Source organism: Oncorhynchus clarkii, chromosome 7, assembly GCF_045791955.1.
Source record: "Oncorhynchus clarkii lewisi isolate Uvic-CL-2024 chromosome 7, UVic_Ocla_1.0, whole genome shotgun sequence".
In the NCBI taxonomy this organism is placed as follows: domain Eukaryota; kingdom Metazoa; phylum Chordata; class Actinopteri; order Salmoniformes; family Salmonidae; genus Oncorhynchus; species Oncorhynchus clarkii.
This window is the reverse complement of record NC_092153.1, coordinates 14939902-14966662: the sequence shown is the minus strand read 5'-3', so window position 1 is coordinate 14966662 and position 26761 is coordinate 14939902. Positions and strand designations below refer to the sequence as shown.

The 26761-nt window shown below is 43.2% G+C and overlaps 8 non-coding genes across 8 annotated transcripts; all 8 read right to left on the bottom strand.

Annotated features, from left to right (window-relative positions):
* Nucleotides 1–2549: 2549 nt before the first annotated feature.
* Nucleotides 2550–2622, bottom strand: trnar-ccu (transfer RNA arginine (anticodon CCU)). Its single transcript has one exon. It is a non-coding gene; the product is annotated as a tRNA-Arg (tRNA).
* Nucleotides 2623–6900: 4278 nt separating this feature from the next.
* Nucleotides 6901–6973, bottom strand: trnar-ccu (transfer RNA arginine (anticodon CCU)). The gene has a single exon. It is a non-coding gene; the product is annotated as a tRNA-Arg (tRNA).
* Nucleotides 6974–7729: 756 nt separating this feature from the next.
* Nucleotides 7730–7802, bottom strand: trnar-ccu (transfer RNA arginine (anticodon CCU)). The gene has a single exon. It is a non-coding gene; the product is annotated as a tRNA-Arg (tRNA).
* A 9352-nt stretch (nucleotides 7803–17154) lies between these two features.
* Nucleotides 17155–17227, bottom strand: trnar-ccu (transfer RNA arginine (anticodon CCU)). The gene has a single exon. It is a non-coding gene; the product is annotated as a tRNA-Arg (tRNA).
* Nucleotides 17228–21511: 4284 nt separating this feature from the next.
* On the bottom strand, nucleotides 21512–21584 carry trnar-ccu (transfer RNA arginine (anticodon CCU)). Its single transcript has one exon. It is a non-coding gene; the product is annotated as a tRNA-Arg (tRNA).
* Nucleotides 21585–22342: 758 nt separating this feature from the next.
* trnar-ccu (transfer RNA arginine (anticodon CCU)) lies at nucleotides 22343–22415 on the bottom strand. Its single transcript has one exon. It is a non-coding gene; the product is annotated as a tRNA-Arg (tRNA).
* Nucleotides 22416–22900: 485 nt separating this feature from the next.
* On the bottom strand, nucleotides 22901–22973 carry trnar-ccu (transfer RNA arginine (anticodon CCU)). Its single transcript has one exon. It is a non-coding gene; the product is annotated as a tRNA-Arg (tRNA).
* A 485-nt stretch (nucleotides 22974–23458) lies between these two features.
* trnar-ccu (transfer RNA arginine (anticodon CCU)) lies at nucleotides 23459–23531 on the bottom strand. The gene has a single exon. It is a non-coding gene; the product is annotated as a tRNA-Arg (tRNA).
* Between the last annotated feature and the right edge of the window lie 3230 nt (nucleotides 23532–26761).

Here is a 26761-nt window from a genome sequence, read left to right as displayed (position 1 = left end):
AAATAAACTATTTAGCAGAGGATGGTTTCGATCCATCTACCTCTGGGTTATGGGCCTAGCACGCTTCCGCTGCGCCACTCTGCTCTCAGCCACTTCAGAAAAGACTAGAACTCACAATCCATGGCTTAGGAGTCCAGTATCTTAGGCCACTGGGATACTGTGTAAACAGTATGACCTATACGAACTGTTGGAAGAGGTAAAAAAAAATTATAATGGCACTGAGACATTATGCCCATGAAACGACATATTTTTTAAAAATGTTGTTCGCACTTAAAATAAACTGTTTAGCAGAGGATGGTTTCGATCCATCGACCTCTAGGTTATGGGCCCAGCACGATTCCGCTGCGCCACTCTGCTCTCAGCCACTTCAGAAAAGACTAGAACTCAAAATCTTTGGCTTAGGAGTCCAGTATCTTAGGCCACTGGGATACTGTGTAAACAGTATGACCTATACGAACTGTTGGAAGAGGTAAAAAAAAAAATATAATGGCACTGAGACATTATGCCCATGAAACGACACATTTTTTAAAAATGTTGTTCGCACTTAAAATGAACTGTTTAGCAGAGGATGGTTTCGATCCATCAACCTCTGGGTTATGGGCCAAGCACGCTTCCGCTGCTCCACTCTGCTCTCAGCCACATCAAAAAAGACTAGAACTCACAATCCATGGCTTAGGAGTCTAGTATCTTAGGCCACTGGGATACTGTGTAAACAGTATGACCTATACGAACTGTTGGAAGAGGTAAAAAAAATGTATAATGGCACTGAGACATTATGCCCATGAAACGACACATTTTTTAAAAATGTTGTTCGCACTTAAAATAAACTGTTTAGCAGAGGATGGTTTCGATCCATCGACCTCTGGGTTATGGGCCCAGCACACTTCCGCTGCGCCACTCTGCTCTCAGCCACTTCAGAAAAGACTAGAACTCAAAATCTTTGGCTTAGGAGTCCAGTATCTTAGGCCACTGGGATACTGTGTAAACAGTATGACCTATACGAACTGTTGGAAGAGGTAAAAAAAAAATTATAATGGCACTGAGACATTATGCCCATGAAACGACACATTTTTTTAAAATGTTGTTCGCACTTAAAATAAACTATTTAGCAGAGGATGGTTTCGATCCATCTACCTCTGGGTTATGGGCCTAGCACGCTTCCGCTGCGCCACTCTGCTCTCAGCCACTTCAGAAAAGACTAGAACTCACAATCCATGGCTTAGGAGTCCAGTATCTTAGGCCACTGGGATACTGTGTAAACAGTATGACCTATACGAACTGTTGGAAGAGGTAAAAAAAAATTATAATGGCACTGAGACATTATGCCCATGAAACGACATATTTTTTAAAAATGTTGTTCGCACTTAAAATAAACTGTTTAGCAGAGGATGGTTTCGATCCATCGACCTCTAGGTTATGGGCCAAGCACGATTCCGCTGCGCCACTCTGCTCTCAGCCACTTCAGAAAAGACTAGAACTCAAAATCTTTGGCTTAGGAGTCCAGTATCTTAGGCCACTGGGATACTGTGTAAACAGTATGACCTATACGAACTGTTGGAAGAGGTAAAAAAAAAATTATAATGGCACTGAGACATTATGCCCATGAAACGACACATTTTTTAAAAATGTTTGCACTTAAAATAAACTATTTAGCAGAGGATGGTTTCGATCCATCTACCTCTGGGTTATGGGCCCAGCACGCTTCCGCTGCGCCACTCTGCTCTCAGCCACTTCAGAAAAGACTAGAACTCACAATCCATGGCTTAGGAGTCCAGTATCTTAGGCCACTGGGATACTGTGTAAACAGTATGACCTATACGAACTGTTGGAAGAGGTAAAAAAAATATTATAATGGCACTGAGACATTAAGCCCATGAAACGACATATTTTTTTAAAATGTTGTTCGCACTTAAAATAAACTGTTTAGCAGAGGATGGTTTCGATCCATCGACCTCTAGGTTATGGGCCCAGCACGATTCCGCTGCGCCACTCTGCTCTCAGCCATTTCAGAAAAGACTAGAACTCAAAATCTTTGGCTTAGGAGTCCAGTATCTTAGGCCACTGGGATACTGTGTAAACAGTATGACCTATACGAACTGTTGGAAGAGGTAAAAAAAAAATTATAATGGCACTGAGACATTATGCCCATGAAACGACACATTTTTTAAAAATGTTGTTCGCACTTAAAATAAACTATTTAGCAGAGGATGGTTTCGATCCATCTACCTCTGGTTTATGGGCCCAGCACGCTTCCGCTGCGCCACTCTGCTCTCAGCCACTTCAGAAAAGACTAGAACTCACAATCCATGGCTTAGGAGTCCAGTATCTTAGGCCACTGGGATACTGTGTAAACAGTATGCCTTATGCGAACTGTTGGAAGAGGTAAAAAAAAATTATAATGGCACTGAGACATTAAGCCCATGAAACGACATATTTTTTAAAAATGTTGTTCGCACTTAAAATAAACTGTTTAGCAGAGGATGGTTTCGATCCATCGACCTCTAGGTTATGGGCCCAGCACGCTTCCGCTGCGCCACTCTGCTTCCATCCACCCCAGATGGGACTTGAACCCACAATCCCTGGCTTAGGAGGCCAGTGCCTTATCCATTAGGCCACTGGGGCACTGTCTATCTTTTGCAAATAGTACAAACTGATACAAGCAGTAAAAACAATGTGTACTGGATAGCACTGAGACATGCAAGTGAAATTTAGCTTTCTAATTTCTGTTTGCGTTTCATTTTTGAAAATAATCTGTTTAGCAGAGGATGGTTTCGATCCATCGACCTCTGGGTTATGGGCCCTGCACGCCTCCGCTGCGCCACTCTGCTCTCAGCCACTTCAGAAATGACTAGAACTCAAAATCTTTGGCTTAGGAGTCCAGTATCTTAGGCCACTGGGATACTGTGTAAACAGTATGACCTATACGAACTTTTGGAAGTGGTAAAAAAATATATATAATGGCACTGAGACATGCCCATGAAACGACACATTTTTTAAAAATGTTGTTCGCACTTAAAATAAACTGTTTAGCAGAGGATGGTTTCGATCCATCGACCTCTGGGTTATGGGCCCAGCACGCTTCCGCTGCGCCACTCTGCTCTCATCACCTTCAGAAAAGACTAGAACTCACAATCCATGGCTTAGGAGTCCAGTATCTTAGGCCACTGGGATACTGTGTAAACAGTATGACCTATACGAACTGTTGGAAGAGGTAAAAAACAAATTATAATGGCACTGAGACATTATGCCCATGAAACGACAAATTTTTTAAAAATGTTGTTCGCACTTAAAATAAACTGTTTAGCAGAGGATGGTTTCGATCCATCGACCTCTGGGTTATGGGTCCAGCACGCTTCCGCTGCGCCACTCTGCTCTAAGCCACTTCAGAAAAGACTAGAACTCACAATCCATGGCTTAGGAGTCCAGTATCTTAGGCCACTGGGATACTGTGTAAACAGTATGACCTATACGAACTGTTGGAAGAGGTAAAAAACAAATTATAATGGCACTGAGACATTATGCCCATGAAAAGACACATTTTTTAAAAATGTTGTTCGCACTTAAAATAAACTGTTTAGCAGAGGATGGTTTCGATCCATCGACCTCTGGGTTATGGGCCCAGCACGCTTCCGCTGCGCCACTCTGCTCTCAGCCACTTCAGAAAAGACTAGAACTCACAATCCATGGCTTAGGAGTCCAGTGTCCTAGGCCACTGGGATACTGTGTAAACAGTATGACCTATACGAACTGTTGGAAGAGGTAAAAAAATATATATAATGGCACTGAGACATGCCCATGAAACGACACATTTAAAAAAAATGTTGTTCGCACTTAAAATAAACTGTTTAGCAGAGGATGGTTTCGATCCATCGACCTCTGGGTTATGGGCCCAGCACGCTTCCGCTGCACCACTCTGCTCTCAGACACTTCAGAAAAGAATAGAACTCACAATCCGTGGCTTAGGAGTCCAGTGTCTTAGGCCACTGGGATACTGTGTAAACAGTATGACCTATACGAACTGTTGGAAGAGGTAAATAAATATATATAATGGCACTGAGACATGCCCATGAAACGACACATTTTTTAAAAATGTTCGCACTTAAAATAAGCTGTTTAGCAGAGGATGGTTTCGATCGATCGACCTCTGGGGTATGGGCCCAGCACGCTTCCGCTGCGCCACTCTGCTCTCAGCCACTTCAGAAAAGACTAGAACTCACAATCCTTGGCTTAGGAGTCCAGTGTCTTAGGCCACTGGGATACTGTGTAAACAGTATGACCTATACAAACTGTTGGAAGAGGTAAACAAAAAATGATAATGGCACTGAGACATGCCCATGAAACGACACATTTAAAAAAAATGTTGTTCGCACTTAAAATAAACTGTTTAGCAGAGGATGGTTTCGATCCATCGACCTCTGGGTTATGGGCCCAGCACGCTTCCGCTGCGCCACTCTGCTCTCAGCCACTTCAGAAAAGACTAGAACTCACAATCCATGGCTTAGGAGTCCAGTGTCTTAGGCCACTGGGATACTGTGTAAACAGTATGACCTATACGAACTGTTGGAAGAGGTAAAAAAATATATATAATGGCACTGAGACATGCCCATGAAACGACACATTTTTAAAAAATGTTGTTCGCACTTAAAATAAGCTGTTTAGCAGAGGATGGTTTCGATCCATCGACCTCTGGGTTATGGGCCCAGCACCCTTCCGCAGCGCCACTCTGCTCTCAGCCACTTCAGAAAAGACTAGAACTCAAAATCCTTTGCTTAGGAGTCCAGTGTCTTAGGCCACTGGGATACTGTGTAAACAGTATGACCTATACGAACTGTTGGAAGAGGTAAATAAATATATATAATGGCACTGAGACATGCCCATGAAACGACAAATTTTTTAAAAATGTTCGCACTTAAAATACGCTGTTTAGCAGAGGATGGTTTCGATCCATCGACCTCTGGGTTATGGGCCCAGCACGCTTCCGCTGCGCCACTCTGCTCTCAGCCACTTCAGAAAAGACTAGAACTCACAATCCATGGCTTAGGAGTCCAGTGTCTTAGGCCACTGGGATACTGTGTAAACAGTATGACCTATACGAACTGTTGGAAGAGGTAAAAAAATATATATAATGGCACTGAGACATGCCCATGAAACGACACATTTAAAAAAAATGTTGTTCGCACTTAAAATAAGCTGTTTAGCAGAGGATGGTTTCGATCCATCGACCTCTGGGTTATGGGCCCAGCACCCTTCCGCAGCGCCACTCTGCTCTCAGCCACTTCAGAAAAGACTAGAACTCAAAATCCTTTGCTTAGGAGTCCAGTGTCTTAGGCCACTGGGATACTGTGTAAACAGTATGACCTATACGAACTGTTGGAAGAGGTAAAAAAATATATATAATGGCACTGAGACATGCCTATGAAACGACACATTTTTTAAAAATGTTGTTCGCACTTAAAATAAGCTGTTTAGCAGAGGATGGTATCGATCCATCGACCTCTGGGTTATGGGCCCAGCACGCTTCCGCTGCGCCACTCTGCTCTTAGCCACTTCAGAAAAGACTAGAACTCACAATCCATGGCTTAGGAGTCCAGTGTCTTAGGCCACTGGGATACTGTGTAAACAGTATGACCTATACGAACTGTTGGAAGAGGTAAACAAAAAATTATAATGGCACTGAGACATGCCCATGAAACGACACATTTTAAAAAAATGTTGTTCGCACTTAAAATAAACTGTTTAGCAGAGGATGGTTTCGATCCATCGACCTCTGGGTTATGGGCCCAGCACGCTTCCGCTGCGCCACTCTGCTCTCAGCCACTTCAGAAAAGACTAGAACTCACAATCCATGGCTTAGGAGTCCTTTATCTTAGGCCACTGGGATACTGTGTAAACAGTATGACCTATACGAACTGTTGGAAGAGGTAAAAAAATATATATAATGGCACTGAGACATGCCCATGAAACGACACATTTTTTTTAAATGTTGTTCGCACTTAAAATAAACTGTTTAGCAGAGGATGGTTTCGATCCATTGACCTCTGGGTTATGGGCCCAGCACGCTTCCGCTGCGCCACTCTGCTCTCAGCCACTTCAGAAAAGACTAGAACTCACAATCCATGGCTTAGGAGTCCAGTATCTTAGGCCACTGGGATACTGTGTAAACAGTATGACCTATACGAACTGTTGGAAGAGGTAAAAAATACATATAATGGCACTGAGACATGCCCATGAAACGACACATTTTTTAAAAATGTTGTTCGCACTTAAAATAAACTGTTTAGCAGAGGATGGTTTCAATCCATCGACCTCTGGGTTATGGGCCCAGCACGCTTCCGCTGCGCCACTCTGCTCTCAGCCACTTCAGAAAAGACTAGAACTCACAATCCATGGATTAGGAGTCCAGTATCTTAGGCCACTGGGATACTGTGTAAACAGTATGACCTATACGAACTGTTGGAAGAGGTAAAAAAATATATATAATGGCACTGAGACATGCCCATGAAACGACACATTTTTAAAAAATGTTGTTCGCACTTAAAATAAACTGTTTAGCAGAGGATGGTTTCGATCCATCGACCTCTGGGTTATGGGCCCAGCAAACTTCCACTGCGCCACTCTGCTCTCAGCCACTTCAGAAAAGACTAGAACTCACAATCCATGGCTTAGGAGTCCAGTATCTTAGGCCACTGGGATACTGTGTAAACAGTATGACCTATACGAACTGTTGGAAGAGGTAAAAAAAAATTATAATGGCACTGAGACATTATGCCTATGAAACGACACATTTTTTAAAAATGTCGTTCGCACTTAAAATAAACTGTTTAGCAGAGGATGGTTTCGATCCATCGACCACTGGGTTATGGGCCCAGCACGCTTCCGCTGCGCCACTCTGCTTCCATCCACCCCAGATGGGACTTGAACCCACAATCCCTGGCTTAGGAAGCCAGTGCCTTATCCATTAGGCCACTGGGGCACTGTCTACCTTTTGCAAATAGTACGAACTGATACAAGCAGTAAAAACAATGTGTACTGGATAGCACTGAGACACGCAAATGAAATTTAGCTTTCTAATTTCTGTTTGCGTTTCATTTTTGAAAATAATCTGTTTAGCAGAGGATGGTTTCGATCCATCGACCTCTGGGTTATGGGCCCAGCACGCTTCCGCAGTGCCACTCTGCTCTCAGCCACTTCAGAAAAGACTAGAACTCAAAATCTTTGGCTTAGGAGTCCAGTATCTTAGGCCACTGGGATACTGTGTAAACAGTATGACCTATACGAACTGTTGGAAGAGGTAAAAAAATATATATAATGGCACTGAGACATGCCCATGAAACGACACATTTTTTAAAAATGTTGTTCTCACTTAAAATAAACTGTTTAGCAGAGGATGGTTTCGATTCATCGACCTCTGGGTTATCGGCACAGCACGCTTCCGCTGCGCCACTCTGCTCTCAGCCACTTCAGAAAAGACTAGAAATCAAAATCTTTGGCTGAGGAGTCCAGTATCTTAGGCCACTGGGATACTTTGTAAACAGTATGACCTATACGAACTGTTGGAAGAGGTAAAAAAAAATTATAATGGCACTGAGACATTATGCCCATGAAACGACAATTTTTTTAAAAATGTTGTTCGCACTTAAAATAAACTGTTTGGCAGAAGATGGTTTCGATCCATCGACCTCTGGGTTATGGGCCCAGCACGCTTCCGCTGCGCCACTCTGCTTCCATCCACCCCAGATGGGACTTGAACCCACAATCCCTGGCTTAGGAAGCCAGTGCCTTATCCATTAGGCCACTGGGGCACTGTCTACCTTTTGCAAATAGTACGAACTGATACAAGCAGTAAAAACAATGTGTACTGGATAGCACTGAGACACGCAAATGAAATTTAGCTTTCTAATTTCTGTTTGCGTTTCATTTTTGAAAATAATCTGTTTAGCAGAGGATGGTTTCGATCCATCGACCTCTGGGTTATGGGCCCAGCACGCTTCCGCAGTGCCACTCTGCTCTCAGCCACTTCAGAAAAGACTAGAACTCAAAATCTTTGGCTTAGGAGTCCAGTATCTTAGGCCACTGGGATACTGTGTAAACAGTATGACCTATACGAACTGTTGGAAGAGGTAAAAAAATATATATAATGGCACTGAGACATGCCCATGAAACGACACATTTTTTAAAAATGTTGTTCTCACTTAAAATAAACTGTTTAGCAGAGGATGGTTTCGATTCATCGACCTCTGGGTTATCGGCACAGCACGCTTCCGCTGCGCCACTCTGCTCTCAGCCACTTCAGAAAAGACTAGAAATCAAAATCTTTGGCTGAGGAGTCCAGTATCTTAGGCCACTGGGATACTGTGTAAACAGTATGACCTATACGAACTGTTGGAAGAGGTAAAAAAAAATTATAATGGCACTGAGACATTATGCCCATGAAACGACAATTTTTTTAAAAATGTTGTTCGCACTTAAAATAAACTGTTTGGCAGAAGATGGTTTCGATCCATCGACCTCTGGGTTATGGGCCCAGCACGCTTCCGCTGCTCCACTCTGCTTCCATACACCTCAGATCGGACTTGAACCCACAATCCCTGGCTTAGGAGGCCAATGCCTTATCCATTAGTTAACTGGGGCACTGTCTACCTTTTGCAAATAGTACGAACTGATACAAGCAGTAAAAACAATGTGTACTGGATAGCACTGAGACACGCAAATGAAATTTAGCTTTCTAATTTCTGTTTGCGTTTCATTTTTGAAAATAATCTGTTTTTTCTAGTTTTTCTTTCTGAAGCGGCTGAGAGCAGAGTGGCGCAGCGGAAGCGTGCAGGTCCCATAACCCAGAGGTCGATGGATCGAAACCATCCTCTGCTAAACAGATTATTTTCAAAAATGAAACGCGAACAGAAATTAGAAAGACACAAAACTAGACTAGAACTCAAAATCTTTGGCTTAGGAGTCCAGTATCTTAGGCCACTGGGATACTGTGTAAACAGTATGACCTATACGAACTTTTGGAAGAGGTAAAAAACAGTATGACCTATACGAACTGTTGGAAGAGGTAAAAAAATATATATAATGGCACTGAGACATGCCCATGAAACGACACATTTAAAAAAAATGTTGTTCGCACTTAAAATAAACTGTTTAGCAGAGGATGGTTTCGATCCATTGACCTCTGGGTTATGGGCCCAGCACGCTTCCGCTGCGCCACTCTGCTCTCAGACACTTCAGAAAAGAATAGAACTCACAATCCGTGGCTTAGGAGTCCAGTGTCTTAGGCCACTGGGATACTGTGTAAACAGTATGACCTATACGAACTGTTGGAAGAGGTAAATAAATATATATAATGGCACTGAGACATGCCCATGAAACGACACATTTTTTAAAAATGTTCGCACTTAAAATAAGCTGTTTAGCAGAGGATGGTTTCGATCCATCGACCTCTGGGTTATGGGCCCAGCACGCTTCCGCTGCGCCACTCTGCTCTCAGCCACTTCAGAAAAGACTAGAACTCACAATCCTTGGCTTAGGAGTCCAGTGTCTTAGGCCACTGGGATACTGTGTAAACAGTATGACCTATACAAACTGTTGGAAGAGGTAAACAAAAAATGATAATGGCACTGAGACATGCCCATGAAACGACACATTTAAAAAAAATGTTGTTCGCACTTAAAATAAGCTGTTTAGCAGAGGATGGTTTCGATCCATCGACCTCTGGGTTATGGGCCCAGCACGCTTCCGCTGCGCCACTCTGCTCTCAGCCACTTCAGAAAAGACTAGAACTCACAATCCATGGCTTAGGAGTCCAGTGTCTTAGGCCACTGGGATGCTGTGTAAACAGTATGACCTATACGAACTGTTGGAAGAGGTAAAAAAATATATATAATGGCACTGAGACATGCCCATGAAACGACACATTTTTTAAAAATGTTGTTCGCACTTAAAATAAGCTGTTTAGCAGAGGATGGTTTCGATCCATCGACCTCTGGGTTATGGGCCCAGCACCCTTCCGCAGCGCCACTCTGCTCTCAGCCACTTCAGAAAAGACTAGAACTCAAAATCCTTTGCTTAGGAGTCCAGTGTCTTAGGCCACTGGGATACTGTGTAAACAGTATGACCTATACGAACTGTTGGAAGAGGTAAAAAAATATATATAATGGCACTGAGACATGCCCATGAAACGACACATTTTAAAAAAATGTTGTTCGCACTTAAAATAAACTGTTTAGCAGAGGATGGTTTCGATCCATCGACCTCTGGGTTATGGGCCCAGCACGCTTCCGCTGCGCCACTCTGCTCTCAGCCACTTCAGAAAAGACTAGAACTCAAAATCCTTTGCTTAGGAGTCCAGTGTCTTAGGCCACTGGGATACTGTGTAAACAGTATGACCTATACGAACTGTTGGAAGAGGTAAAAAAATATATATAATGGCACTGAGACATGCCCATGAAACGACACATTTAAAAAAAATGTTGTTCGCACTTAAAATAAACTGTTTAGCAGAGGATGGTTTCGATCCATCGACCTCTGGGTTATGGGCCCAGCACGCTTCCGCTGCGCCACTCTGCTCTCAGCCACTTCAGAAAAGACTAGAACTCACAATCCATGGCTTAGGAGTCCTTTATCTTAGGCCACTGGGATACTGTGTAAACAGTATGACCTATACGAACTGTTGGAAGAGGTAAAAAAATATATATAATGGCACTGAGACATGCCCATGAAACGACACATTTTTTTAAATGTTGTTCGCACTTAAAATAAACTGTTTAGCAGAGGATGGTTTCGATCCATTGACCTCTGGGCCCAGCACGCTTCCGCTGCGCCACTCTGCTCTCAGCCACTTCAGAAAAGACTAGAACTCACAATCCATGGCTTAGGAGTCCAGTATCTTAGGCCACTGGGATACTGTGTAAACAGTATGACCTATACGAACTGTTGGAAGAGGTAAAAAAAAAATTATAATGGCACTGAGACATGCCCATGAAACGACACATTTTAAAAAAATGTTGTTCGCACTTAAAATAAACTGTTTAGCAGAGGATGGTTTCGATCCATCGACCTCTGGGTTATGGGCCCAGCACGCTTCCGCAGCGCCACTCTGCTCTCAGCCACTTCAGAAAAGACTAGAACTCACAATCCATGGCTTAGGAGTCCAGTATCTTAGGCCACTGGGATACTGTGTAAACAGTATGACCTATACGAACTGTTGGAAGAGGTAAAAAATATATATAATGGCACTGAGACATGCCCATGAAACGACACATTTTTAAAAAATGTTGTTCGCACTTAAAATAAACTGTTTAGCAGAGGATGGTTTCAATCCATCGACCTCTGGGTTATGGGCCCAGCACGCTTCCGCTGCGCCACTCTGCTCTCAGCCACTTCAGAAAAGACTAGAACTCACAATCCATGGCTTAGGAGTCCAGTATCTTAGGCCACTGGGATACTGTGTAAACAGTATGACCTATACGAACTGTTGGAAGAGGTAAAAAAATATATATAATGGCACTGAGACATGCCCATGAAACGACACATTTTTAAAAAATGTTGTTCGCACTTAAAATAAACTGTTTAGCAGAGGATGGTATCGATCCATCGACCTCTGGGTTATGGGCCCAGCACACTTCCACTGCGCCACTCTGCTCTCAGCCACTTCAGAAAAGACTAGAACTCACAATCCATGGCTTAGGAGTCCAGTATCTTAGGCCACTGGGATACTGTGTAAACAGTATGACCTATACGAACTGTTGGAAGAGGTAAAAAAAAATTATAATGGCACTGAGACATTATGCCTATGAAACGACACATTTTTTAAAAATGTCGTTCGCACTTAAAATAAACTGTTTAGCAGAGGATGGTTTCGATCCATCGACCACTGGGTTATGGGCCCAGCACGCTTCGGCTGCGCCACTCTGCTTCCATCCACCCCAGATGGGACCCACAATCCCTGGCTTAGGAAGCCAGTGCCTTATCCATTAGGCCACTGGGGCACTGTCTACCTTTTGCAAATAGTACGAACTGATACAAGCAGTAAAAACAATGTGTACTGGATAGCACTGAGACACGCAAATTAAATTTAGCTTTCTAATTTCTGTTTGCGTTTCATTTTTGAAAATAATCTGTTTAGCAGAGGATGGTTTCGATCCATCGACCTCTGGGTTATGGGCCCAGCACGCTTCCGCTGCTCCACTCTGCTTCCATACACCCCAGATGGGACTTGAACCCACAATCCCAGGCTTAGGAGGCCAATGCCTTATCCATTAGTTAACTGGGGCACTGTCTACCTTTTGCAAATAGTACGAACTGATACAAGCAGTAAAAACAATGTGTACTGGATAGCACTGAGACACGCAAATGAAATTTAGCTTTCTAATTTCTGTTTGCGTTTCATTTTTGAAAATAATCTGTTTTTTCTAGTTTTTCTTTCTGAAGCGGCTGAGAGCAGAGTGGCGCAGCGGAAGCGTGCAGGTCCCATAACCCAGAGGTCGATGGATCGAAACCATCCTCTGCTAAACAGATTATTTTCAAAAATGAAACGCAAACAGAAATTAGAAAGACACAAAACTAGACTAGAACTCAAAATCTTTGGCTTAGGAGTCCAGTATCTTAGGCCACTGGGATACTGTGTAAACAGTATGACCTATACGAACTTTTGGAAGAGGTAAAAAAATATATATAATGGCACTGAGACATGCCCATGAAACGACACATTTTTAAACAATGTTGTTCGCACTTAAAATAAACTGTTTAGCAGAGGATGGTTTCGATCCATCGACCTCTGGGTTACGGGCCCAGCACGCTTCTGCTGCGCCACTCTGATCTCATCCCCTTCAGAAAAGACTAGAACTCACAATCCATTGCTTAGGAGTCCAGTGTCTTAGGCCACTGGGATACTGTGTAAACAGTATGACCTATACGAACTGTTGGAAGAGGTAAAAAAATATATATAATGGCACTGAGACATGCCCATGAAACGACACATTTTATAAAAATGTTGTTCGCACTTAAAATAAACTGTTTAGCAGAGGATGGTTTCGATCCATCGACCTCTGGGTCATGGGCCCAGCACGCTTCCGCTCAGCCACACTCAGAAAAGACTAGAACTCACAATCCATGGCTTAGGAGTCCAGTATCTTAGGCCACTGGGATACTGTGTAAACAGTATGACCTATACGAACTGTTGGAAGAGGTAAAAAAATATATATAATGGCACTGAGACATGCCCATGAAACGACACATTTTTTAAAAATGTTGTTCGCACTTAAAATGAACTGTTTAGCAGAGGATGGTTTCGATCCATCAACCTCTGGGTTATGGGCCAAGCACGCTTCCGCTGCTCCACTCTGCTCTCAGCCACTTCAGAAAAGACTAGAACTCACAATCCATGGCTTAGGAGTCCAGTATCTTAGGCCACTGGGATACTGTGTAAACAGTATGACCTATACGAACTGTTGGAAGAGGTAAAAAAAAATGTATAATGGCACTGAGACATTATGCCCATGAAACGACACATTTTTTAAAAATGTTGTTCGCACTTAAAATAAACTGTTTAGCAGAGGATGGTTTCGATCCATCGACCTCTGGGTTATGGGCCCAGCACGCTTCCGCTGCGCCACTCTGCTCTCAGCCACTTCAGAAAAGACTAGAACTCACAATCCATGGCTTAGGAGTCCAGTATCTTAGGCCACTGGGATACTGTGTAAACAGTATGACCTATACGAACTGTTGGAAGAGGTAAAAAAAAATTATAATGGCACTGAGACATTATGCCCATGAAACGACACATTTTTTAAAAATGTTGTTTGCACTTAAAATAAACTGTTTAGCAGAGGATGGTTTCGATCCATCGACCTCTGGGTTATGGGCCCAGCACGCTTCCGCTGCGCCACTCTGCTCTCATCCCCTTCAGAAAAGACTAGAACTCACAATCCATTGCTTAGGAGTCCAGTGTCTTAGGCCACTGGGATACTGTGTAAACAGTATGACCTATACGAACTGTTGGAAGAGGTAAAAAAATATATATAATGGCACTGAGACATGCCCATGAAACGACACATTTAAAAAAAATGTTGTTCGCACTTAAAATAAACTGTTTAGCAGAGGATGGTTTCGATCCATCGACCTCTGGGTTATGGGCCCAGCACGCTTCCGCTGCGCCACTCTGCTCTCAGCCACATCAGAAAAGAATAGAACTCACAATCCATGGCTTAGGAGTCCAGTATCTTAGGCCACTGGGATACTGTGTAAACAGTATGACCTATACGAACTGTTGGAAGAGGTAAAAAAATATATATAATGGCACTGAGACATGCCCATGAAACGACACATTTTTAAAAAATGTTGTTCGCACTTAAAATAAACTGTTTAGCAGAGGATGTTTCGATCCATCGACCTCTGGGTTATGGGCCCTGCACGCTTCCGCTGCTTCACTCTGCTCTCATCCCCTTCAGAAAAGACTAGAAATCACAATCCATTGCTTAGGAGTCCAGTGTCTTAGGCCACTGGGATACTGTGTAAACAGTATGACCTATACGAGCTGTTGGAAGAGGTAACAAAAAAATTATAATGGCACTGAGACATGCCCATGAAACGACACATTTTTTAAAAATGTTGTTCGCACTTAAAATAAACTGTTTAGCAGAGGATGGTTTCGATGCATCGACCTCTGGGTTATGGGCCCAGCACGCTTCCGCTGCGCCACTCTGCTCTCAGCCACTTCAGAAAAGACTAGAACTCACAATCCATGGCTTAGGAGTCCAGTATCTTAGGCCACTGGGATACTGTGTAAACAGTATGACCTATACGAACTGTTGGAAGAGGTAAAAAAATATATATAATGGCACTGAGACATGCCCATGAAACGACACATTTTTAAAAAATGTTGTTCGCACTTGAAATAAACTGTTTAGCAGAGGATGTTTCGATCCATCGACCTCTGGGTTATGGGCCCAGCACGCTTCCGCTGCTTCACTCTGCTCTCATCCCCTTCAGAAAAGACTAGAACTCACAATCCATTGCTTAGGAGTCCAGTGTCTTAGGCCACTGGGATACTGTGTAAACAGTATGACCTATACGAACTGTTGGAAGAGGTAACAAAAAAATTATAATGGCACTGAGACATGCCCATGAAACGACACATTTTTTAAAAATGTTGTTCGCACTTAAAAAAAACTGTTTAGCAGAGATTGGTGTCGATTCATCGACCTCTGGGTTATCGGCACAGCACGCTTCCGCTGCGCCACTCTGCTCTCAGCCACTTCAGAAAAGACTAGAACTCAAAATCTTTGGCTGAGGAGTCCAGTATCTTAGGCCACTGGGATACTGTGTAAACAGTATGACCTATACGAGCTGTTGGAAGAGGTAACAAAAAAATTATAATGGCACTGAGACATGCCCATGAAACGACACATTTTTTAAAAATGTTGTTCGCACTTAAAATAAACTGTTTAGCAGAGGATGGTTTCGATCCATCGACCTCTGGGTTATGGGCCCAGCACGCTTCCGCTGCGCCACTCTGCTCTCAGCCACTTCAGAAAAGACTAGAACTCACAATCCATGGCTTAGGAGTCCAGTATCTTAGGCCACTGGGATACTGTGTAAACAGTATGACCTATACGAACTGTTGGAAGAGGTAAAAAAAAATTATAATGGCACTGAGACATTATGCCCATGAAACGACACATTTTTTAAAAATGTCGTTCGCACTTAAAATAAACTGTTTAGCAGAGGATGGTTTCGATCCATCGACCACTGGGTTATGGGCCCAGCACGCTTCCGCTGCGCCACTCTGCTCTCAGCCACATCAGAAAAGACTAGAACTCACAATCCATGGCTTAGGAGTCCAGTATCTTAGGCCACTGGGATACTGTGTAAACAGTATGACCTATACGAACTGTTGGAAGAGGTAAAAAAAAAATTATAATGGCACTGAGACATGCCCTTGAAACGACACATTTTTTAAAAATGTTGTTCGCACTTAAAATGAACTGTTTAGCAGAGGATGGTTTCGATCCATCAAACTCTGGGTTATGGGCCAAGCACTCTTCCGCTGCGCCACTCTGCTCTCAGCCACTTCAGAAAAGACTAGAACTCACAATCCATGGCTTAGGAGTCCAGTATCTTAGGCCACTGGGATACTGTGTAAACAGTATGACCTATACGAACTGTTGGAAGAGGTAAAAAAAAATGTATAATGGCACTGAGACATTATGCCCATGAAACGACACATTTTTTAAAAATGTTGTTCGCACTTAAAATAAACTGTTTAGCAGAGGATGGTTTCGATCCATCGACCTCTGGGTTATGGGCCCAGCACGATTCCACTGCGCCACTCTGCTCTCAGCCACTTCAGAAAAGACTAGAACTCAAAATCTTTGGCTTAGGAGTCCAGTATCTTAGGCCACTGGGATACTGTGTAAACAGTATGACCTATACGAACTGTTGGAAGAGGTAAAAAAATATATATAATGGCACTGAGACATGCCCATGAAATGACACATTTTTAAAAAATGTTGTTCGCACTTAAAATAAACTGTTTAGCAGAGGATGTTTCGATCCATCGACCTCTGGGTTATGGGCCCAGCACGCTTCCGCTGCTTCACTCTGCTCTCATCCCCTTCAGAAAAGACTAGAACTCACAATCCATTGCTTAGAAGTCCAGTGTCTTAGGCCACTGGGATACTGTGTAAACAGTATGACCTATACGAACTGTTGGAAGAGGTAACAAAAAAATTATAATGGCACTGAGACATGCCCATGAAACGACACATTTTTTAAAAATGTTGTTCGCACTTAAAATAAACTGTTTAGCAGAGGATGGTGTCGATTCATCGACCTCTGGGTTATCGGCACAGCACGCTTCCGCTGCGCCACTCTGCTCTCAGCCACTTCAGAAAAGACTAGAACTCAAAATCTTTGGCTGAGGAGTCCAGTATCTTAGGCCACTGGGATACTGTGTAAACAGTATGACCTATACGAACTGTTGGAAGAGGTAAAAAAAAATTATAATGGCACTGAGACATTACGCCCATGAAACGACACATTTTTTAAAAATGTTGTTCGCACTTAAAATAAACTGTTTAGCAGAGGATGGTTTCGATCCGTCGACCTCAGGGTTATGGGCCCAGCACGCTTCCGCTGCTCCACTCTGCTTCCATCCACCCCAGATGGGACTTGAACCCACAATCCCTGGCTTAGGAGGCCAATGCCTTATCCATTAGGCCACTGGGGCACTGTCTACCTTTTGCAAATAGTACAAACTGATACAAGCAGTAAAAACAAAGTGTACTGGATAGCACTGAGACACGCAAATGAAATTTAGCTTTCTAATTTCTGTTTGCGTTTCATTTTTGAAAATAATCTGTTTAGCAGAGGATGGTTTCGATCCATCGACCTCTGTGTTATGGGCCCAGCACGCTTCCGCTGTGCCACTCTGCTCTCAGCCACTTCAGAAAAGACTAGAACTCAAAATCTTTGGCTTAGGAGTCCAGTATCTTAGGCCACTGGGATACTGTGTAAACAGTATGACCTATACGAACTGTTGGAAGAGGTAAAAAAATATATATAATGGCACTGAGACATGCCCATGAAACGACACATTTTTTAAAAATGTTGTTCGCACTTAAAATAAACTGTTTAGCAGAGGATGGTTTCGATCCATCGACCTCTGGGTTATGGGCCCAGCACGCTTCCGCTGCGCCACTCTGCTCTCAGCCACTTCAAAAAAGACTAGAACTCACAATCCATGGCTTAGGAGTCCAGTATCTTAGGCCACTGGGATACTGTGTAAACAGTATGACCTATACGAACTGTTGGAAGAGGTAAAAAAAAATTATAATGGCACTGAGACATTACGCCCATGAAACGACACATTTTTTAAAAATGTTGTTCGCACTTAAAATAAACTGTTTAGCAGAGGATGGTTTCGATCCATCGACCTCTGGGTTATGGGCCCAGCACGCTTCCGCTGCGCCACTCTGCTCTCAGCCACTTCAGAAAAGACTAGAACTCAAAATCTTTGGCTTAGGAGTCCAGTATCTTAGGCCACTGGGATACTGTGTAAACAGTATGACCTGTACGAACTGTTGGAAGAGGTAAAAAAAATATATATAATGGCACTGAGACATGCCCATGAAACGACACATTTTTAAAAAATGTTGTTCGCACTTAAAATAAACTGTTTAGCAGAGGATGTTTCGATCCATCGCCCTCTGGGTTATGGGGCCCAGCACGCTTCCGCTGCGCCACTCTGCTCTCATCCCCTTCAGAAAAGACTAGAACTCACAATCCATTGCTTAGGAGTCCAGTGTCTTAGGCCACTGGGATACTGTGTAAACAGTATGACCTATACGAACTGTTGGAAGAGGTAAAAAAAAAATTATAATGGCACTGAGACATGCCCATGAAACGACACATTTTTAAAAAATGTTGTTCGCACTTAAAATGAACTGTTTAGCAGAGAATGGTTTCGATCCATCGACCTCTGGGTTATGGGCCCAGCACGCTTCCGCTGCGCCACTCTGCTCTCAGCCACTTCAGAAAAGACTAGAACTCACAATCCATGGCTTAGGAGTCCAGTATCTTAGGCCACTGGGATACTGTGTAAACAGTATGACCTATACGAACTGTTGGAAGAGGTAAAAAAAAAATTATAATGGCACTGAGACATTATGCCCATGAAACGACATATTTTTTAAAAATGTTGTTCGCACCTAAAATAAACTGTTTAGCAGAGGATGGTTTCGATCCATCGACCTCTGGGTTATGGGCCCAGCACGCTTCCGCTGCACCACTCTGCTCTCAGCCACATCAGAAAAGACTAGAACTCACAATCCATGGCTTAGGAGTCCAGTATCTTAGGCCACTGGGATACTGTGTAAACAGTATGACCTATACGAACTGTTGGAAGAGGTAAAAAAAAAATTATAATGGCACTGAGACATGCCCTTGAAACGACACATTTTTTAAAAATGTTGTTCGCACTTAAAATGAACTGTTTAGCAGAGGATGGTTTCGATCCATCAACCTCTGGGTTATGGGCCAAGCACGCTTCCGCTGCGCCACTCTGGTCTCAGCCACTTCAGAAAAGACTAGAACTCACAATCCATGGCTTAGGAGTCCAGTATCTTAGGCCACTGGGATACTGTGTAAACAGTATGACCTATACGAACTGTTGGAAGAGGTAAAAAAAAAATTATAATGGTACTGAGACATTATGCCCATGAAACGACACATTTTTTAAAAATGTTGTTCGCACTTAAAATAAACTGTTTAGCCGAGGATGGTTTCGATCCATCGACCTCTGGGTTATGGGCCCAGCACGATTCCGCTGCGCCACTCTGCTCTCAGCCACTTCAGAAAAGACTAGAACTCAAAATCTTTGGCTTAGGAGTCCAGTATCTTAGGCCACTGGGATACTGTGTAAACAGTATGACCTATACGAACTGTTGGAAGAGGTAAAAAAATATATATAATGGCACTGAGACATGCCCATGAAACGACACATTTTTAAAAAATGTTGTTCGCACTTAAAAAGAACTGTTTAGCAGAGGATGGTTTCGATTCATCGACCTCTGGGTTATGGGCCCAGCACGCTTCCGCTGCGCCACTCTGCTCTCATCCACTTCAGAAAAGACTAGAACTCACAATCCATGGCTTAGGAGTCCAGTATCTTAGGCCACTGGGATACTGTGTAAACAGTATGACCTATACGAACTGTTGGAAGAGGTAAAAAAAAAATTATAATGGCACTGAGACATGCCCATGAAGCGACAAATTTAAAAAAAATGTTGTTCGCACTTAAAATAAACTGTTTTGCAGAGGATGGTTTCGATCCATCGACCTCTGGGTTATGGGCCCAGCACGCTTCCGCTGCGCCACTCTGCTCTCAGCCACTTCAGAAAAGACTAGAACTCACAATCCATGGCTTAGGAGTCCAGTATCTTAGGCCACTGGGATACTGTGTAAACAGTATGACCTATACGAACTGTTGGAAGAGGTAAAAAAATATATATAATGGCACTGAGACATGCCCATGAAACGACACATTTTAAAAAAATGTTGTTCGCACTTAAAATAAACTGTTTAGCAGAGGATGGTTTCGATCCATCGACCTCTGGGTTATGGGCCCAGCACGATTCCGCTGCGCCACTCTGCTCTCAGCCACTTCAGAAAAGACTAGAACTCAAAATCTTTGGTTTAGGAGTCTAGTATCTTAGGCCACTGGGATACTGTGTAAACAGTATGACCTATACGAACTGTTGGAAGAGGTAAAAAAATATATATAATGGCACTGAGACATGCCCATGAAACGACACATTTTTAAAAAATGTTGTTCGCACTTAAAATAAACTGTTTAGCAGAGGATGTTTCGATCCATCGACCTCTGGGTTATGGGCCCAGCACGCTTCCGCTGCTTCACTCTGCTCTCATCCCCTTCAGAAAAGACTAGAACTCACAATCCATTGCTTAGGAGTCCAGTGTCTTAGGCCACTGGGATACTTTGTAAACAGTATGACCTATACGAACTGTTGGAAGAGGTAAAAAAAAATATATAATGGCACTGAGACATGCCCATGAAACGACACATTTTTTAAAAATGTTGTTTGCACTTAAAAAGAACTGTTTAGCAGAGGATGGTTTCGATCCATCGACCTCTGGTTTATGGGCCCAGCACGCTTCCGCTGCGCCACTCTGCTCTCATCCACTTCAGAAAAGACTAGAACTCACAATCCATGGCTTTGGAGTCCAGCATCTTAGGCCACTGGGATACTGTGTAAACAGTATGACCTATACGAACTGTTGGAAGAGGTAAAAAAAAAATTATAATGGCACTGAGACATGCCCATGAAGCGACACATTTAAAAAAAATGTTGTTCGCACTTAAAATGAACTGTTTAGCAGAGGATGGTTTCGATCCATCGACCTCTGGGTTATGGGCCCAGCACGCTTCCGCTGCGCCACTCTGCTCTCAGCCACTTCAGAAAAGACTAGAACTCAAAATCCATGGCTTAGGAGTCCAGTATCTTAGGCCACTGGGATACTGTGTAAACAGTATGACCTATACGAACTGTTGGAAGAGGTAAAAAATATATATAATGGCACTGAGACATGCCCATGAAACGACACATTTTTAAAAAATGTTGTTCGCACTTAAAATAAACTGTTTAGCAGAGGATGGTTTCGATCCATCGACCTCTGGGTTATGGGCCCAGCACGCTTCCGCTGCGCCACTCTGCTCTCAGCCACTTCAGAAAAGACTAGAACTCACAATCCATGGCTTAGGAGTCCAGTATCTTAGGCCACTGGGATACTGTGTAAACAGTATGACCTATACGAACTGTTGGAAGAGGTAAAAAAATATATATAATGGCACTGAGACATGCCCATGAAACGACACATTTTTAAAAAATGTTGTTCGCACTTAAAATAAACTGTTTAGCAGAGGATGGTTTCGATCCATCGACCTCTGGGTTATGGGCCCAGCACGCTTCCGCTGCGCCACTCTGCTTCCATCCACCCCAGATGGGACTTTAACCCACAATCCCTGGCTTAGGAGGCCAATGCCTTATCCATTAGGCCACTGGGGCACTGTCTACCTTTTGCAAATGGTACGAACTGATACAAGCAGTAAAAACAATGTGTACTGGATAGCACTGAGACACGCAAATGAAATTTAGCTTTCTAATTCCTGTTTGCGTTTCATTTTTGAAAATAATCTGTTCAGCAGAGGATGGTTTCGATCCATCGACCTCTGTGTTTTGGGCCCAGCACGCTTCCGCTGTGCCACTCTGCTCTCAGCCACTTCAGAAAAGACTAGAACTCAAAATCTTTGGCTTAGGAGTCCAGTATCTTAGGCCACTGGGATACTGTGTAAACAGTATGACCTATACGAACTGTTGGAAGAAGTAAAAAAAAATTATAATGGCACTGAGACATTATGCCCATGAAACGACACATTTTTTAAAAATGTTGTTCGCACTTAAAATAAACTGTTTAGCAGAGGATGGTTTCGATCCATCGACCTCTGGGTTATCGGCACAGCACGCTTCCGCTGCGCCACTCTGCTCTCAGCCACTTCAGAAAAGACTAGAACTCAAAATCTTTGCCTGAGGAGTCCAGTATCTTAGGCCACTGGGATACTGTGTAAACAGTATGACCTATACGAACTGTTGGAAGAGGTAAAAAAAAATTATAATGGCACTGAGACATTATGCCCATGAAACGACACATTTTTTTAAAATGTTGTTCGCACTTAAAATGAACTGTTTAGCAGAGGATGGTTTCGATCCATCGACCTCTGGGTTATGGGCCCAGCATGCTTCCGCTGCGCCACTCTGCTTCCATCCACCCCAGATGGGACTTTAACCCACAATCCCTGGCTTAGGAGGCCAATGCCTTATCCATTAGGCCACTGGGGCACTGTCTACCTTTTGCAAATGGTACGAACTGATACAAGCAGTAAAAACAATGTGTACTGGATAGCACTGAGACACGCAAATGAAATTTAGCTTTCTAATTCCTGTTTGCGTTTCATTTTTGAAAATAATCTGTTTAGCAGAGGATGGTTTCGATCCATCGACCTCTGTGTTATGGGCCCAGCACGCTTCCGCTGTGCCACTCTGCTCTCAGCCACTTCAGAAAAGACTAGAACTCAAAATCTTTGGCTTAGGAGTCCAGTATCTTAGGCCACTGGGATACTGTGTAAACAGTATGACCTATACGAACTGTTGGAAGAAGTAAAAAAAAATTATAATGGCACTGAGACATTATGCCCATGAAACGACACATTTTTTTAAAATGTTGTTCGCACTTAAAATAAACTGTTTAGCAGAGGATGGTTTCGATCCATCGACCTCTGGGTTATGGGCCCAGCACGCTTCCGCTGCTCTACTCTGCTTCCATCCACCCCAGATGGGACTTGAACCCACAATCCCTGGCTTAGGAGGCCAAAGCATTATCCATTAGGCCACTGGGGCACTGTCTACCTTTTGCAAATAGTACGAACTGATACAAGCAGTAAAAACAATGTGTACTGGATAGCACTGAGACACGCAAATTAAATTTAGCTTTCTAATTTCTGTTTGCGTTTCATTTTTGAAAATAATCTGTTTAGCAGAGGATGGTTTCGATCCATCGACCTCTGTGTTATGGGCCCAGCACGCTTCCGCTGTGCCACTCTGCTCTCAGCCACTTCAGAAAAGACTAGAACTCAAAATCTTTGGCTGAGGAGTCCAGTATCTTAGGCCACTGGGATACTGTGTAAACAGTATGACCTATACGAACTGTTGGAAGAGGTAAAAAAAAAATATAATGGCACTGAGACATTACGCACATGAAACGACACATTTTTTTATAATGTTGTTCGCACTTAAAATAAACTGTTTAGCAGAGGATGGTTTCGATCCATCGACCTCTGGGTTATGGGCCCAGCACGCTTCCGCTGCTCTACTCTGCTTCCATCCACCCCAGATGGGACTTTAACCCACAATCCCTGGCTTAGGAGGCCAATGCCTTATCCATTAGGCCACTGGGGCACTGTCTACCTTTTGCAAATAGTACGAACTGATACAAGCAGTAAAAACAATGTGTACTGGATAGCACTGAGACACGCAAAGAAATTTAGCTTTCTAATTTCTGTTTGCGTTTCATTTTTGAAAATAATCTGTTTAGCAGAGGATGGTTTCGATCCATCGACCTCTGTGTTATGGGCCCAGCACGCTTCCGCTGTGCCACTCTGCTCTCAGCCACTTCAGAAAAGACTAGAACTCACAATCCATGGCTTAGGAGTCCAGTATCTTAGGCCACTGGGATACTGTGTAAACAGTATGACCTATACGAACTGTTGGAAGAGGTAAAAAAAAATATATAATGGCACTGAGACATGCCCATGAAATGACACATTTTTTAAAAATGTTGTTCGCACTTAAAATAAACTGTTTAGCAGAGGATGGTTTCGATCCATCGACCTCTGGGTTATGGGCCCAGCACGCTTCCGCTGCGCCCCTCTGCTCTCAGCCACTTCAGAAAAGACTAGAACTCACAATCCATGGCTTAGGAGTCCAGTATCTTAGGCCACTGGGATACTGTGTAAACAGTATGACCTATACGAACTGTTGGAAGAGGTAAAAAATATATATAATGGCACTGAGACATGCCCATGAAACGACACATTTTTAAAAAATGTTGTTCGCACTTAAAATAAACTGTTTAGCAGAAGATGGTTTCGATCCATCGACCTCTGGGTTATGGGCCCAGCACGCTTCCGCTGCGCCACTCTGCTCTCAGCCACTTCAGAAAAGACTAGAACTCACAATCCATGGCTTAGGAGTCCAGTATCTTAGGCCACTGGGATACTGTGTAAACAGTATGACCTATACGAACTGTTGGAAGAGGTAAAAAAATATATATAATGGCACTGAGACATGCCCATGAAACGACACATTTTTAAAAAATGTTGTTCGCACTTAAAATAAACTGTTTAGCAGAGGATGGTTTCGATCCATCGACCTCTGGGTTATGGGCCCAGCACGCTTCCGCTGCGCCACTCTGCTCTCAGCCACTTCAGAAAAGACTAGAACTCACAATCCATGGCTTAGGAGTCCAGTATCTTAGGCCACAGGGATACTGTGTAAACAGTATGACCTATACGAACTGTTGGAAGAGGTAAAAAAAAATTATAATGGCACTGAGACATTATGCCCATGAAACGACACATTTTTTTAAAATGTTGTTCGCACTTAAAATAAACTGTTTAGCAGAGGATGGTTTCGATCCATCGACCTCTGGGTTATGGGCCCAGCACGCTTCCGCTGCTCTACTCTGCTTCCATCCACCCCAGATGGGACTTGAACCCACAATCCCATGCCTTATCCATTAGGCCACTGGGGCACTGTCTACCTTTTGCAAATAGTACGAACTGATACAAGCAGTAAAAACAATGTGTACTGGATAGCACTGAGACACGCAAATGAAATTTAGCTTTCTAATTTCTGTTTGCGTTTCATTTTTGAAAATAATCTGTTTAGCAGAGGATGGTTTCGATCCATCGACCTCTGTGTTATGGGCCCAGCACGCTTCCGCTGTGCCACTCTGCTCTCAGCCACTTCAGAAAAGACTAGAACTCAAAATCTTTGGCTTAGGAGTCCAGTATCTTAGGCCACTGGGATACTGTGTAAACAGTATGACCTATACAAACTGTTGGAAGAGGTAAAAAAATATATATAATGGCACTGAGACATGCCCATGAAACGACACATTTTTTAAAAATGTTGTTCGCACTTAAAATAAACTGTTTAGCAGAGGATGGTTTCGATCCATCGACCTCTGGGTTATGGGCCCAGCACGCTTCCGCTGCGCCCCTCTGCTCTCAGCCACTTCAGAAAAGACTAGAACTCACAATCCATGGCTTAGGAGTCCAGTATCTTAGGCCACTGGGATACTGTGTAAACAGTATGACCTATACGAACTGTTGGAAGAGGTAAAAAATATATATAATGGCACTGAGACATGCCCATGAAACGACACATTTTTAAAAAATGTTGTTCGCACTTAAAATAAACTGTTTAGCAGAGGATGGTTTCGATCCATCGACCTCTGGGTTATGGGCCCAGCACGCTTCCGCTGCGCCACTATGCTCTCAGCCACTTCAGAAAAGACTAGAACTCACAATCCATGGCTTAGGAGTCCAGTATCTTAGGCCACTGGGATACTGTGTAAACAGTATGACCTATACGAACTGTTGGAAGAGGTAAAAAAATATATATAATGGCACTGAGACATGCCCATGAAACGACACATTTTAAAAAAATGTTGTTCGCACTTAAAATAAACTGTTTAGCAGAGGATGGTTTCGATCCATCGACCTCTGGGTTATGGGCCCAGCACGCTTCCGCTGCGCCACTCTGCTCTCAGCCACTTCAGAAAAGACTAGAACTCACAATCCATGGCTTAGGAGTCCAGTATCTTAGGCCACAGGGATACTGTGTAAACAGTATGACCTATACGAACTGTTGGAAGAGGTAAAAAAAAATTATAATGGCACTGAGACATTATGCTCATGAAACGACACATTTTTTTAAAATGTTGTTCGCACTTAAAATAAACTGTTTAGCAGAGGATGGTTTCGATCCATCGACCTCTGGGTTATGGGCCCAGCACGCTTCCGCTGCTCTACTCTGCTTCCATCCACCCCAGATGGGACTTGAACCCACAATCCCTGGCTTAGGAGGCCAATGCCTTATCCATTATGCCACTGGTGCACTGTCTACCTTTTGCAAATAGTACGAACTGATACAAGCAGTAAAAACAATGTGTACTGGATAGCACTGAGACACGCAAATGAAATTTAGCTTTCTAATTTCTGTTTGCGTTTCATTTTTGAAAATAATCTGTTTAGCAGAGGATGGTTTCGATCCATCGACCTCTGTGTTATGGGCCCAGCACGCTTCCGCTGTGCCACTCTGCTCTCAGCCACTTCAGAAAAGACTAGAACTCAAAATCTTTGGCTTAGGAGTCCAGAATCTTAGGCCACTGGGATACTGTGTAAACAGTATGACCTATACAAACTGTTGGAAGAGGTAAAAAAATATATATAATGGCACTGAGACATGCCAATGAAACAACACATTTTTTAAAAATGTTGTTCTCACTTAAAATAAACTGTTTAGCAGAGGATGGTTTCGATTCATCGACCTCTGGGTTATCGGCACAGCACGCTTCCGCTGCGCCACTATGCTCTCAGCCACTTCAGAAAAGACTAGAACTC